Raw genomic sequence first — 14,320 nt, 5'->3', positions numbered from 1 at the left:
CAAAACTCCTGGACTTAAGGGATCCACCTGCCTTGGCCTCCCAAGGTGCTGGAACAAAGGCGTAAGCCACTGTACCCAGCCCCTATTTTCTTGACCATTTTCTTATTACCTGAATTTAGAAATGATTATCGTTATGAATATTCTGTTGCATTATGTTTGAGGATGTTTTTAGCGATAGTGGGAATACGGGAAGTTTGATAGAGGTGAAGACATGGTCCTGCGTGGTTATCATGGAGCCTGTCCAGTCAGAATTTTCCATGTTCAAGCACTTTTATTCATCTGGGTAGACTTTTGATGTTACTTATATTTAGAACACAGCAAGAAAAATACGATGGAATTTATTTTATTTTACCAATTTTTGCCCATAAAAATGAACTTCTGGTACACTCCTTTAAATGTACATGGTGTTTTACTGGATGCAATTTAAAAATGAAAATTAGAGTTGACGGTTAGTTTTTTCAGGGTCTTTTTAAAGTAAAAATTTCATCTTTTCAGTAATAGGTAAAAAGCACAGACTCGCCATTATTGAATGTGGGTATGACATTAACGTGATGGTTGATCTGGCTAAAGCAGCAGATGTGGTAAGTCAGCAGGGGCAGCCTGGGGTGCTGATGGAGACTTACAGCGTTGTGATAGGTTATTTACCCTGTGATGAAGGGAAGAGAGTTTTATGATTATTAAAGGAATCATGGTCATCATCAGGGATACAGTAGATGTGACTGAATTGATGATGATAATAATAATAGTAATAAATGTTATTATATTAATAATACAAATGGAATGTGCACAATGAAATGTATTCCAAAATCTAAAAGCAAATCACAGGATGGAGAAAACCTTTAGTGAACACAGCTAATAAGAGCTCATTAACATGCATACATATATACATACAAATATATCATAGTAAGTACCATTTCTTCTTGGACCCTTCCTGGCACTATGCTAACTGCTTTCTTCAAATTTAGCTTACATAAACCCTTGATACACCCTTGAGGTGAGTAGGTATTATCTGTAGTTTACATAAGATGAAATAGAGTCTCCCAGCAGTTAAGTAACTTGTGTGAAGATGGGACCCTTGTTCTTGATGGTTCTAGAACCTTCATCCTTAATGATAACGCTAAAGTAAGTACATGAATTGCCTGAAGAAGTGGTCAGAGTTTATCAATAGAAAATTTAGATAGTACTCAGTGTGTGGAAAATGTACACACTCTTGCATTTATGGAAATGATAATGTTCACTATTCCTGATACTCTATTAACTATCTTTTAAATTAGAAAAATAAAATACAAATTAACAACAACAACAACAACAAAAAACGCCAGATGAAGTGGCTCATGCCTGTAGTCCCAGCACTTTGGGAGGAGGAAGTGGGCGGATCACCTGAGGTCAGGAGTTCAAGACCAGCCTGACCAACATGCAGAAACCCCATGTGTACTAAAAGTACAAAATTAGCCGGGTGAGGTGGTGCATCCCTAGAATCCTAGTTACTTAGGAGGTTGAGGCAGGAGAATCGCTTCAACCTGGTAGGCGGAGGTTGTGGTGAGCCGAGATTGTGCCATTGCACTCCAACCTGGGCAACAAGAATGAAATTCTGTCTCAGAAAAAAAAAAAAAAGCAAAAAAAGCAAAAAAATAAGCCATATTGATTAGTAAGTGTGGGGTGACAGATACCTTGGTTTTTTTCATTTTTATTTAGTTTTTTCTAGAGCTACAGATTTTATACTTTGACCCAGGAAGACTCCTAAAATATAAAGGAAAAAGTAATACAGATTTTTAAAGTTGTTCCATTGTAATGTCGGAAAACTAAGTAACATTCAAATGTTTTGCTACTATTAGTAAAAATTAGTGTTATTAATGTAAAGTTGTATAAAGATTACTAAATCTTGTATACTTGAAATGATTGAAATAGTTCATAGAAGTTATTTGTTTCTCTTTCATTTAAAATGTAGCAAGTTTCTAATTTTAAAGACATACATGTTAAGAGATGCCTTTACTTTTTTTTATTTTTAGTTATTAGGGATGCATAATAGTTGTACATATTTATGGGGTACATGTAGTATTTTGATACAAGCATACAATGTGTGATGATCAAATCAGGGTAATTTGGATATCCATCACTTCAAACATTTATAATTTCTTTGTGTTAGAAGCATTTTAATTTCATTCTTTTAGTTATTCTGAATTATATAATAAATTATAGTCACCCTAGTGTGCTATTGGACGCTAGAATTTATTCTATCTAACTATATTTTTGTACCTGTTAACCTTTCCCTCTTTGTCCCTCCCTCCCTGGTCCCCTTCCCAGCCTCTTAACCATCACTGAGGGAGATGCCTATGTAAATCTTTTTCAGATTTTCAAAAGGAGCACACACATTTGGTAAAGCACTCTAACTAATGCAGGGTACACACAATGTGCGTTTTCTCTTTCCTTACCCTAACCGCTGGTCTCTCAGGGCCCTGCAGAGCAGTATCCTTCCAGATGCATATAAACACACATGCCACCCTTTAAAAACACAAATGGTAGCTTATTTTACACACTCTTCTATGCTTTGCTTTTTTCCTGTAATATATCTTGGAGGTATATAATCAGTAAGTACTGTAGCTCCGCCTCTTCCTTTTTAATATAATATTCCATTCTATGGATGCACCATAATTTATTTAGCCTAACTTATGTTGATTGCTCTGCTCTGGGTTGTCAGAGACTCCTGACTATGGCAAAGGCACACACAGTACGTGGATTTGGGTGTGTACGTGCGTGTGTGGATTAGGGGAGTAACACTGGCTTAGATGACAAAGATTGGCAGCTGAGGGACTGTTTCCTCCCTGTTCTTCCTGACCCTACAACCAGCTGCTTGCCCCTTGGCACTCTGACATCAGATGTGGTGTGAGGATTTTCCATCTGTTCTTCGAGCTGGTCCAGTGTTGCTGGAGAGCTCTGCTTGCTGCCTCGGTCTGCAGTGGCAGTTGTGCTTTCCTGCAAGCCCAACTTCATATATTCTGTGGTTTCGGGTTTTGAATGTTTCCTAGTTTAATCAAAGATGGGCATTTCTATTTCCATTTTGTGTTATTTTTAGTTATTCATGGAAAGATAAAAACAACTATCTTTAATATTAAAAGTAGAAGTTTCCAGGAATGAATTCTGAAATTATTTTGTGTCTTTGAAGTGTCTTAAATTTTAAAAACTGGTCTTGGCCGGGTGCGGTGGCTCACGCCTGTAATCCCAGCACTTTAGGAGGCCAAGGTGGGCAGATCTCAAGGTCAGGAGATCAAGACCATCCTGGCAAACACTGGGAAACCCCATCTCTACTAAAAAAATGCAAAAAAGCCGGGCGTGGTGGTGGGTGCCTGTAGTTCCAGCTACTCGGGAGGCTGAGGCAGGAGAATGGCATGAATACGGGGGGCAGAGCTTGCAGTGAGCCAAGATCGCGCCACTGCACTCCAGCCTGGGTAACAGAGCAAGACTCCGTCTCAAAAAAAGAAACAAAAAAAATTGGCCTTATCTGCTTGTATTTTCTTATAGACTACCATTCATCATAATCTTACTGTTTTTTGACTTAATCCTAAACTGATAGCTATTTAAAAAAAATTCTGAGTACTTGAGTTATACAAATTAACATACAAGATAGAGGTTTCCACTGCATACTTCTCAGCAAAAAAACAGATTTTTTTTTTTTTCTGTGAAGAGATTGAAAGAAGAGGTTGGTTTTCTGTATATATTTAATATATTTCATTGATTATCACTTTCTTCCCATTCTTTGGATGTCAGAGACCTGTTATTTGGCTTAAAAGTACATTACAGAAAACTTCATTTCTTTAAATTAGGATTTCTTAGGTAAGGACCAGGTTAGACCCAGCCTTTTCTGAGTTACTTCTCATGCATTAGAATTCTTAAAATGAAAGTTTATAGCCTAGTGGGCATTGTCTTATGGTTGCCTTTTAGAGCAAGTCAGAGGGTGGTGGTTTCTCTGGGGGATGCCTGTGTAGTCATTAGATTTAGTCTGCAGTGGGACTTTCCTGTCGAGGGCCAGATAGTAAATATTTTCGGCTTTGTGGATCATGTCTTTTGCAGCTACTTAGCTCTGCAGTTGTAGTGCCCAGGCAGCCATAGACAATATGTAAATGAATTAATGTGGCTGTGTTCCAATAAAACTGTAGTTACAAACACAGGTAATGGGTGGATTTGGCCCGTGGCCAGTTGCCAACCCCTAGTGTAGGTGGTCTGTTTTGGTAATTTCTTTGAGAAATGATGTGTTCTGTTTGTAGGTACTGATGCTTATAGATGCCAGCTTTGGGTTTGAAATGGAAACCTTTGAGTTTCTAAACATCTGTCAAGTACATGGCTTTCCTAAAATTATGGGAGTTCTCACCCACCTCGACTCCTTCAAGCATAATAAGCAACTGAAGAAGACAAAGAAGTGATTAAAACACAGCTTCTGGACAGAAGTTTACCGGGTAGGAACTAACAGTATAATCCTTTTAAAATAGACTGAAGAGGCCGGGCACAGTGGCTCATGCCTGTAATCCCAGCACTTGGGGAGGCAGACTCGGGCGATCACTTGAGGCCAGGAGTTTGGAGCTCAGGGCAATATGGCCAAACCCCATCTCTACTGAAAATGCAAAAATTAGTCGGGTGTGGTGGCACGCGCCTGTAATTCCAGCTACTGGGGAGGCTGAGACGTGAGAATTGCTTAAAGCTGGGAGGCAGAAGGTGGAGTGAGTTGAGACTGCACCACTGCACTCCAGCCTGAGTGACAGAGTGAGACTCCATTTCAAACAAACAAAAAGACTGAAGAGACGTTACTAAACATCTATCTAGGATTTGCCTCCTGAATTCCCATTGTGTTTGTGTTCCCAGTCTCTGGAAGGTTTCCCTCAAGAGGGTGCTTATTCTGGGCCTCTTGGTATATTTCATTTGTCTCTGTACCTGTAGCACCAGGTAGTGTCTAGGTGTTTTGGGGTCGGGATTTTATAATAGAGTACATCAGAAGTTTCTCCCAGTTGCAGGACCAGGCACTGCCCCTTCCTTTCCATACTGCTCTGGTCCATCGGCCACAGAACCGTTTCTGTGCTCAGAGGCCTCACCTCCCTCTCCTCACCATACTTAGATGGATGCCCCTGCTCGGCTGCAGAGCAGTCTGCCTCTGTGGGGTTCTAATAAGTCCTGAAAGAAGCCAGCAAGGCTCTGGAAGCCTGAGGACAGTGGCTTTGCTGGAAATCTCCCTTCTTAGGATTGCTTCTTTTTTAGAGCTTTTATTTTGTTGCAGTATTGATGAGAATTTAATTGAAATTTAATTTTTAATTTTCCTTTAATGTTTAGGGTGCCAAGCTGTTCTACTTTTCTGGAATGCTGCATGGAGAATATCAAAACCAAGAAATGCACAATCTAGGCCATTTTATTACTGTTACGAAGTTTAGGCCTCTCACATGGCAAACTTCTCACCCTTATATCCTGGCAGACAGGTAAAAAGTGATTGTAAACTTTTTCTTCCTGGGCCATATATTTCAAAGCTAAAAAGGCTAGAAAAAGAACAGTGATAGGATTTATTTTGTGCCTGTTTGAATAGTGGGGGTAGAAGTGTAGTTGATGGAAAATGTCTAATATCATTGCTCAAGGATGCTGTGCCTTTGGGAGTAAATTAACTATGAGATGTTTAGGACAATGGGAGGACTTGGAAACATTTAAGGCTACAGGATGTGGCCCCATCCTACGTTCATCCTCAGTTTTCAGTGATGCTGCCTTCGTGCCCGGGTGCTTGAGTCCTTCATGTGTGCCTTCAGTTTCCTTCCTTTGTGCTCTTCTTTGTGCTGTGGTTTTCTCAGCCTGGAATACCCTTTTTCCACCTGCCAGAATCCAAGCCACAGTAAAAATTCCAGAGCAGAGGCTCACCCTCTTCCAGAAACGGATTTTCTTAATATGTTCTTCACTCCTCCCTGACCCCAGGTAGACGTCATCTCCCTGTCTGGTGTCTTCCAGAATGAATGTCACTTTCAGCCTAGAGACACAGTTGTGTGCCTGCCCCTTGTCCTCTGCTGGATGGTGAACGGTGCTTCCTTATTTCTGCATTGTCTAGTTTTCTAAACAACGTGCTTAGTGAACAAGAGTATGATGAGTCATTGACACATGAAAGGAGGTATAGAAATATTTCTACTGTATGATTGAGTTTATTTTTCTAGGATGGAAGATTTGACAAACCCAGAGGATATCTGAACAAACATCAAATGTGACCGGCAGGTGTCACTTTATGGTTATGTAAGAGGAGCACACTTGAAAAATAAAAGCCAGCTTCACATGCCAGGTATTCTCTTGTTATAGAACATACTAGAATTACACATAGGATTCTTAGGATGGTTTCATTTCTCAGGAAAACTGAAAAATGACCCAACAAGGGAAGATGGCCTTGCTGGAAGTTTTAAAAGTAAGCCAGCTATGTGTAGGCCTGCAAAGGTGTTATCGAATCCCCTCTTCTCTGACCTCTTGTAGCTAGAAGTACACTGTTCCCGTGTGGCATGATGCCCTTCTTTTGGGTCATGGGTTAAACCCTTGGACTGTGCATCGTTTTTAATCCCCCAGTCAACAGTAGATACTTACTGACTTCCTGTCAGCTGAAGCTGGCTTTTTGGGTCCTGTCTTCCCGGGGTAGAATAGAAGATTTTGCCATGCATGACGTCAGTTTCCTCCCAGACCCTTGTGCTCTTCCTGAATAACGAAAGAAGCGCTGTTTAAATGAGAAGGAGCAGCTGGTTTATGTGCCTCTTTCTGGAGTTGGGCGAGTGCTGTATGACAAACACGCTGTCTATGTTGACCTTGGTGGCAGCCGCGGTTTTCAGGCATCGGTGAGATGGGGGTCATCGCTCTGAACTCTCATTATTCTTTCCAAGTCTACTGTTTAAAGAAAAAAAGATAATGTAGTCAGCTTTTATTTATTGACGATTGTTCTCTTGTACTTATAATAAAGGCCCAAATGCATACTGTAAATATGTAGAATAAAAAGAATACCTTTTTTTCATTATACCAAGCAGAAGCGTCCTGTCCTGCATGCCTCGTTGATCCGTGGCCCCGGCGCAGGCCCTGCTGCCTGTGTGGCACCTGCACGGCTTATCTCCGTTTCTACAAAACCAGTGTGCTTGCCAGCTCTCATTGGTCTTTTTCTTTTTCTCATTCACAATGGTCTCCTCATTCTGTACTTTAAAGTGGATTTCCAGTATTTATTTCTTAGTTCTGTAGTTGAATTTTATTGGGTTAAAAGCAGGGTTATTTTAAAATGTTAGAAAAGCTAGCATTGTTGTAGCACTGGAACTGAGGTTTTTCTAGCTAGGTGTTTAGGTTATCAGGTTATATACTCACTGAGCTTTGGCAAAGTTTAATGGAGATGGGGATCCATTTCAAGCTTTGCTATAAGGATTTTCTGCTCTGGTTTTTGTGTCATTAAGAAATGTTCTCGGCCGGGCGCGGTGGCTCAAGCCTGTAATCCCAGCACTTTGGGAGGCCGAGACGGGCGGATCATGAGGTCAGGAGATCGAGACCATCCTGGCTAACACGGTGAAACCCCGTCTCTACTAAAAATACAAGAAAAATTAGCCGGGCGAGGTGGCAGGCGCCTGTAGTCCCAGCTACTCGGGAGGCTGAGGCAGGAGAATGGCGTGAACCCGGGGGAGCGGAGCTTGCAGTGAGCCGAGATCACGCCACTGCACTCCAGCCTGGGGCACAGAGCAAGACTCCGTGTCAAAAAAAAAAAAAAAAGAAATGTTCTCAGGAAATGTGTGTAAGATAATTTTGAGAAACTGGGTGAAACTGTCTCTCCAAGATCTTTGTGCTTTCCTCACGTGCCCTTTCTTGGTGGTCTTGACAGGACGAGGTGGAGCCCACCCATGAGCTGGTCCGGAGTCTCATCTCCACCATCTCCACCATTGATGCCAAGGTGGCTTCCTGTCGGGTGACGCTGTTTTCTGATTCCAAGCCACATGGGTCAGAGGCTATAGATAATCAAGGGGATGTCTGCCTTTTTTCTATTTTTAATAAAAAGATATATTACAGAAGATTATGTCACCCATAATTCTGCCATCATAACACATTTTGGTGGGATTCATTCTATGTTGTTTTGTTTTTCTTTGTGTGTGCATGTGTCTCTGAGGGCTCTTCACTTACCTGACATTACAAGGGAGTATTTTCTTGAAATAAAATACAGGGTGCGTTTTTCAACAGACCCCAAATATTCCTCAAATACCACGCCATCTTCCATAGGTTACTTTTTTGTGTTTTAAGAGACCTGAGTTCACTTGGCTTTCTTTTGGTGGCGAAAACAATAGAGCAGAATCAGGGAGTTTGTGGCTGTCCAGAAGCCGCATGCCTTGTCTCTGAAAGTTTTATTTAGATTATGTTGTATTATCTCCCATGGGTAAGTTTCCACTGATGTATGGCTTATGTGAATTACTTTTCAGCCTGGATTAAGAATTTGTATACCTTTATGCTTAATGGATGTTTGCAAAACATTGGTTTTGTTGTATTGGTTTATGACTCCCAGTAAAATTTATCTGAAAATTTTGAGATAATCTAGTATGTAATTTGTTACAATGTGCATAAACTACCTACCACAGTGCCTGATATAACGAGTGTTATTAGCTATTTTCATTTTTGAATATCCTTCTAGTCATCCTTGTCTACAAGAATATTCTCTTCTAATATAGTTACAGGTAAAATACATAATTTTATTTCTATATTCTGAGCATTTTGTTTTCTATACAGTCTTTATGTAGTCATGATTTTGTTGTTACCAGTGTTTTTTTGTTATTGTGGTTTGTTTTTGTTTTTGTTTTGAGATAAGGTCTCACTTTGTCTCCCAGGCTGGAGTACAGTGGCATGATCTTGGCTCACTGCAGCCTTGAACTCCCAGGCTCAAGTGATCCTCCTGCTTCGGCCCCGCAAGTACCTGGGACTACAGGAGTGCACCACCACTCCCAGCTAAATTTTTTGTTTTGTTCTAGGGACGAGTTCTCACTATGTTGCTCAGGCTGGTCTCGAATTCCTGTGCTCAAGCAGTCCTCCCGCCTTGGCCTCCCAAAATCCTGGGATTACAGATGTGGGCCACTATGCCTGGCCTATTATTCCTATATTCTAACTTATCCACCTCTTATGGTATGATTTTTAGTTTTTTCTAATTTATGTTTTCATATTTTTATCTATTGTGCTATGTTAAAAAGCTTCATACAGTTTTCTTTCATCCAGTGATTTTAGCCTCCTTATGATCTTCTCTATCAGTTATGGCACTGGTGACTTAAAATGGATGTTCTTCCTCTGTCATTCCTTCTACATTTGTTACCTGGAATTTTTAGCAAAGAGCTTTCAGTTCTTCCCTTTATTTTCATATCACTGCTGACTAATGCAATTGCGTTTTATTCCATGGGTTATTTTCCATCACTGTCATTGTTCTTTCTAATGCCTATACTGTCCCAGATTTGGCCACGGGAGCCTTCAGCCTGTCTCCTGTGTCTTCTCAACTGTCTCTGTTAGTCTTTGAGCATTTCTTACTTTCTGACAGAACAAGAGGATCCAGGCTCATGTTGCCCTCTTTCTGCCTTGGGCCTGGACTCAACCATTTCTGTTAAGGATCATGTGTTTTTAGCTTAGAAATTAATCACCTTTCTAAAAGATCTACGAAACACTAACTTCCCATTTAAGCAATTTTTTTCTAAAATTAGATTTTTTTTTAAAGGGTTATTCCTCTAAGTTCTTTTGAAGTGTGGTGTTAAGGAACCATGCCTGAGTTTGCTTATTAACTCTTCTGGTGTTTATCAGATTATTTTTTCCCTATTCTATGTCATCTTAAACATCTTAAACAATTCCTTGACATTTTTTGTTTCTTTGTATTTTCATTGACTATATTGCCATTTCCAGATGAGTTGATTAATGTACAAATTGAATTATTTTGCGTTTCCTTGGTAATACAGGCTGTTATTGCCAAAGGAGGAAAAACAAATGGACTTGAAAACTGGTCAAATGCATCAGAAAGCCATTTTGGGAGATGATTCTGTGCTAACATGCTCTCTCCTTTCTTGATCTCTTAATTTTTTTTCTTACCCAAATATATACAGGTTTATTTTGTCTTTCTAGAAGATCCAAGATCTTTGGTTTAGAGATATATTCTCTTAATGTTAACTGGTATTAGAATATACTTCTCTGTATTTCATTTCAATACATTTTAAAAATAGAAATGATTTTTTCTTTTGACTTGTGAAGTAGAGCATGGCATACAAGTGTTGTATTCTCAGTATTTCAAAAAATTTCCTTCTTACTGTACAAGTTGTATTCAGCATAAAAAGTCCATCCAGATTTGTTGTAGATGCAGTGTGATTATTACATGTTGATAAGGTATGAATTGGAGGTGGGATCCAAAAGTACTGTACTTATTGTAATTTTTAAGCTAATTGTAGGTTTGGTGGTGAACATTTTACTTCTGCAAAATGCAAACAGTATTTCATCAGAAGTTGTTTTATGGTCTTTCAGACATTTTGTTTTATATCTTTGGTGCTTCTTGCCCATGAAGTATCTCTTTTGTGTGTTTGTGTGTGTGTGTATTGATCTGCCTCTAAATTTCACAGCGCTCATTGTCAGGAATCAGCAGAATCAGGCCTAGGCAGAGAACTGAGCAGTACTCTCAGTATGTCTCTGTGTCCTGGTTGCCACATTATCTCTGTTGTTTATTAATAAATTGGAGAACTCTCTGACCTGTAACAAAGGTTGAATAGATCAGAGACAATTGGAAGAGGAATCCTCTACTCTATTGTTACCTCTTCTTTTTCTGTTCACACATGTCAGATAGAGACATGCATGTGGTAAATTATTTTGTCAGAATGAAAGCCTGGCCGATTAAATGCTTTCTTCTCTTCTTGCTGTACTTAATGTCGATCCCTTGTTCATTTCTTGATAATATGTTTGGTTATTTATGTTTTCATTGCTTTTAGTGTCAGAGATGACTTTGGATTCCCAGTTCTGTGTGTTCCTGTCTAGCTCCCGAACCCAGCCAGAGAGGTGAGTCAATCCCAACTGGTGAAGTACTGAGAGGAAGCTACACAGAAAGCAGCAAGGTGTTAATAAGTGTACCTCTGACATTTCAGCCACCTCTGACTTTTCCATGGAATGGACAAGTAGCAGTCTCTGTCAGAACTACATTTTAAAGAAAAAAAGAAACTTGAAGTCATAAACTGTTTATTAATTTATACTGTCATTTTTGTGTGTTTACTCAACTCGTTTATATTGACTTGTTAATTGGTAATTTGCGACCTATTATTTATGAATTCATTGTCTACATGTCAGCAAACAAATTTTCTTCTTAATAAAGAATCTGGTGACTGGGCACAATGGTTCATACCTGTAATTTCAGCATGTTGGGAGAGCAAGGCAGGAGGATTCCGTGAGGCCAGGAGTTCAAGACCATCCTGGGCAACATAGCAAGATTTCATCTCTACAAAAAAATGAAAACATTGGTGGGGAATGGTGGCTCATTCCTGTAGTTCAGGCTACTCAGGAGCCTGAGGTAGGAGGATCACTTGAACCCAGGAGTTTGAGGCTGCAGTGAGCTGTAATCCTAACACTGCTATCCAGCCTGGGTGACAACCAAGACACCATCTCTTCAAAAAAGAAATCTAGGGGCATCAGTGTGTGCACGCAGCATGGCTTGTGAATGCGGAAGTGCATGTGTGCATAGTTGTGCTCAAGAATGTGTTGATGATTACACCTTCTCAGAATGCAGGAATATTTTTTTATTTTTTATTTATTTATTTATTTTTTTTGAGAGGGAGTCTCGCTCTGTCGCCCAGGCTGGAGTGCTGTGGCACAGTCTTGGCTCACTGCAACCTCCGCCTCCCAGGTTCAAGCGATTCTCCTGTCTTAGCCTCCCGAGTAGCTGGGATTACAGTTGCCTGCCACCACACCTGGCTAATTTTTGTGTTTTTTTTTTTTTTTTTAGTAAAGATGAGGTTTCAGTATGTAGGTGAAGCTGGTCTCGAACTCCTGACTTCAAATGATCCACCCGCCTTGGCCTCCCAAGGTGCTGGGATTACAGTTGTGAGCCACGGCGCCTGGCCTGTTTATTCTCTTAAGAGAGAAAATGAGGGAATTAATGGACTGTAGTTCTGGACAAGGTGGAAAACTCTTAAAGTGGAAGTACTGGGGCAAGTGCTGTGACAGGCTAGGATGGTGCAGTCAGTCCCTTCACCCAGAAATCAGTAGAATGTTAGCAGTTCAAACTCAAACCTTGTGAAAAACAAGTGGTGAAAAGGAAGTCCCTTGCAGCAACTGGCACCATAATCAAGACAGAATGTTGGCAGAATGAATGGAGTTACCTGCTTTCAACCCCAGGTGGTAGCTATTGTCTTCCCTGACAATAGGTGATATTAATTTGTGATCTTGTTGACTTAAAATGGGGTCACTTATCTCCAGTAGAATGAAGTCCACAGTGAAGTTGTCCCCCCATCCCCAAAGAGATAAACATATGAACGTACTCACGTGATAACAACTACTGCTGCCTGGGATCATGAGAGACTTGAAATGAACTGATAGGAAGTGAAAGGTGGCTGAGATAATGAGAATAGACCCATCTGCAGAGGATCATAAAACCAGCAAAGACAAGATCTTGTCTAAGATGCCTTCAGAAGCTTTGTCCATGAGAACTCTAAGGACTTCTCCAGACCTGTTGTCTGCTGCCCAAAAGGAGCCTCTGACCAGCATCCAAAGGGCTTCTGGACCCACTGGACTCTTCTGGAGGTACATTGGTCTCCCAGGCCATGGCTGTGGTTTTTTACTCGCTTTATTACTGCCTGTGTGTAGAATGATAATTGCATAATTAATAGTGTGAAGACCTCTTGACAAATGGTAAATCTGAACATATGTATTTGGCTGACATGTCGTTGTGAAACCTCACAACTTCAGTCAGTGTCAGCACAGCTAGAGAGCCTTTGTACGTAATGCACATATCACTGGGCATAGTCTACAGGCACCTAATAACTCAGGTACGTTAACAGTCACTAATGAGTATATCTCCAAGGAACAGTCCAACGACACAGGACTGGCCTGACTCAAGGTAACTATATGTCCAATCCAGGGTCATAGCAAGTAGGCATCTGCCAATTAGAGGTCATTCCCCCTGCCTGCCATTGAGCAGTTCAGAAGTGACTGGTGTACGCAGACGTGAGTGAGCTTGCTGAATTCACTATTTGCCTCTTTGGAGGGGATCATACCCAGGATCTAGGTCATTGTGCCTTATGGGAGTCCTACACATTTCACTTGCAAATTATATTTGAAAATTAAATGACCATGTTGCAAGTCATTCACAAGACATTTTTTAAAATTGGATTCCAGAACCCATATTAACATCCAGTGACCTGTAGAAAGCAGTAGAGAAATGTATTAGGCAAAAAGTTCTGGCAAAGACCAGTGTGATACTGGCCTGATTACCCGACCTCAGGAATTGGTCACATCAACTCGAAGAGCGAAGAAAAATAAAAAGTACCCGCCTTATTACTCAAGACATTAGGAACTATCCATTTAGATAGACGATTTTAGCTAACAAAATATTACAACGTCATCCTGAAGAATATGTCCCTCTCCCAGAGAACCCAGGAGGTTATCATGACCCCTGGAAAGCCCGACCAGCGGTAACGGTGCAAGTTACATAGGTGCATGAGTGCAGACATACAATCTCTACTGAAAGTAAGTTTCATACTAGGCAAGAATTACAGGATATACATAGAACTTTTGCTCACAAAGTCAGATGTACAAATTCAATATGGTTTAGGAGTTAATGGTGGCAAATGGGTCATGCTTACGGGAAGTGAAGTAGGACAAATGACTGTAATAGCAAATAACTCCAGGATTAATGATGAATTAATTGCTAGAGCAGAAAATATCCAAGACCTTCCTGACTTATGATGGGGATGGGTAAAGAAGTTGGATGAGACGATACCCAAACATGATTCCCAGGTTTACCTAAACAATGGAAGACTGTAGAAGATGCCATTAAGCTATTTCAAGAATATGGAAGATTATTACTCACTTCTGATGGGACAGGACTTTATAGGGCATCTGAAAAAATTCCTGTGAAAAATCACTTTTACAAAATGTCAAGTTATGATATCCAAGATGAAACCAATAAGTCACAACATTCACATAATACACTGTGCAAACCTGATCTCCTGTCATAAAATGTTTCTTACCTGTAAACCAAAGGTTCATTTTATAATTTAATTTTTCTCATGTTTTCTGTTCTCTTAGCTTAAAAAAGATCATTACAAACTTTTGTATGTTTTTCATATATGCTTGCAAAGGG

At 40.2% G+C, this 14,320-nt stretch overlaps 1 pseudogene across 1 annotated transcript in view; it reads left to right on the top strand.

The window, feature by feature from the left end:
• Positions 1-14,320, top strand: part of LOC100423599 (ribosome biogenesis protein BMS1 homolog) — an 18,619-nt pseudogene extending 4,299 nt beyond the window's left edge. The window contains exons 4-9 of the transcript XR_013398048.1: positions 502-581; positions 4,263-4,451; positions 5,317-5,459; positions 6,174-6,295; positions 10,959-11,025; positions 11,963-14,320. The product of XR_013398048.1 is annotated as a ribosome biogenesis protein BMS1 homolog (transcript). The remainder of the gene's footprint in view (positions 1-501; positions 582-4,262; positions 4,452-5,316; positions 5,460-6,173; positions 6,296-10,958; positions 11,026-11,962) is intronic.

This window comes from Macaca mulatta, chromosome 9 (assembly GCF_049350105.2).
Source record: "Macaca mulatta isolate MMU2019108-1 chromosome 9, T2T-MMU8v2.0, whole genome shotgun sequence".
Classification (NCBI taxonomy): Eukaryota; Metazoa; Chordata; class Mammalia; order Primates; family Cercopithecidae; genus Macaca; species Macaca mulatta.
The sequence above is the reverse complement of the archived record's forward strand: the minus strand, read 5'-3'. Positions and strand labels throughout refer to the sequence as shown.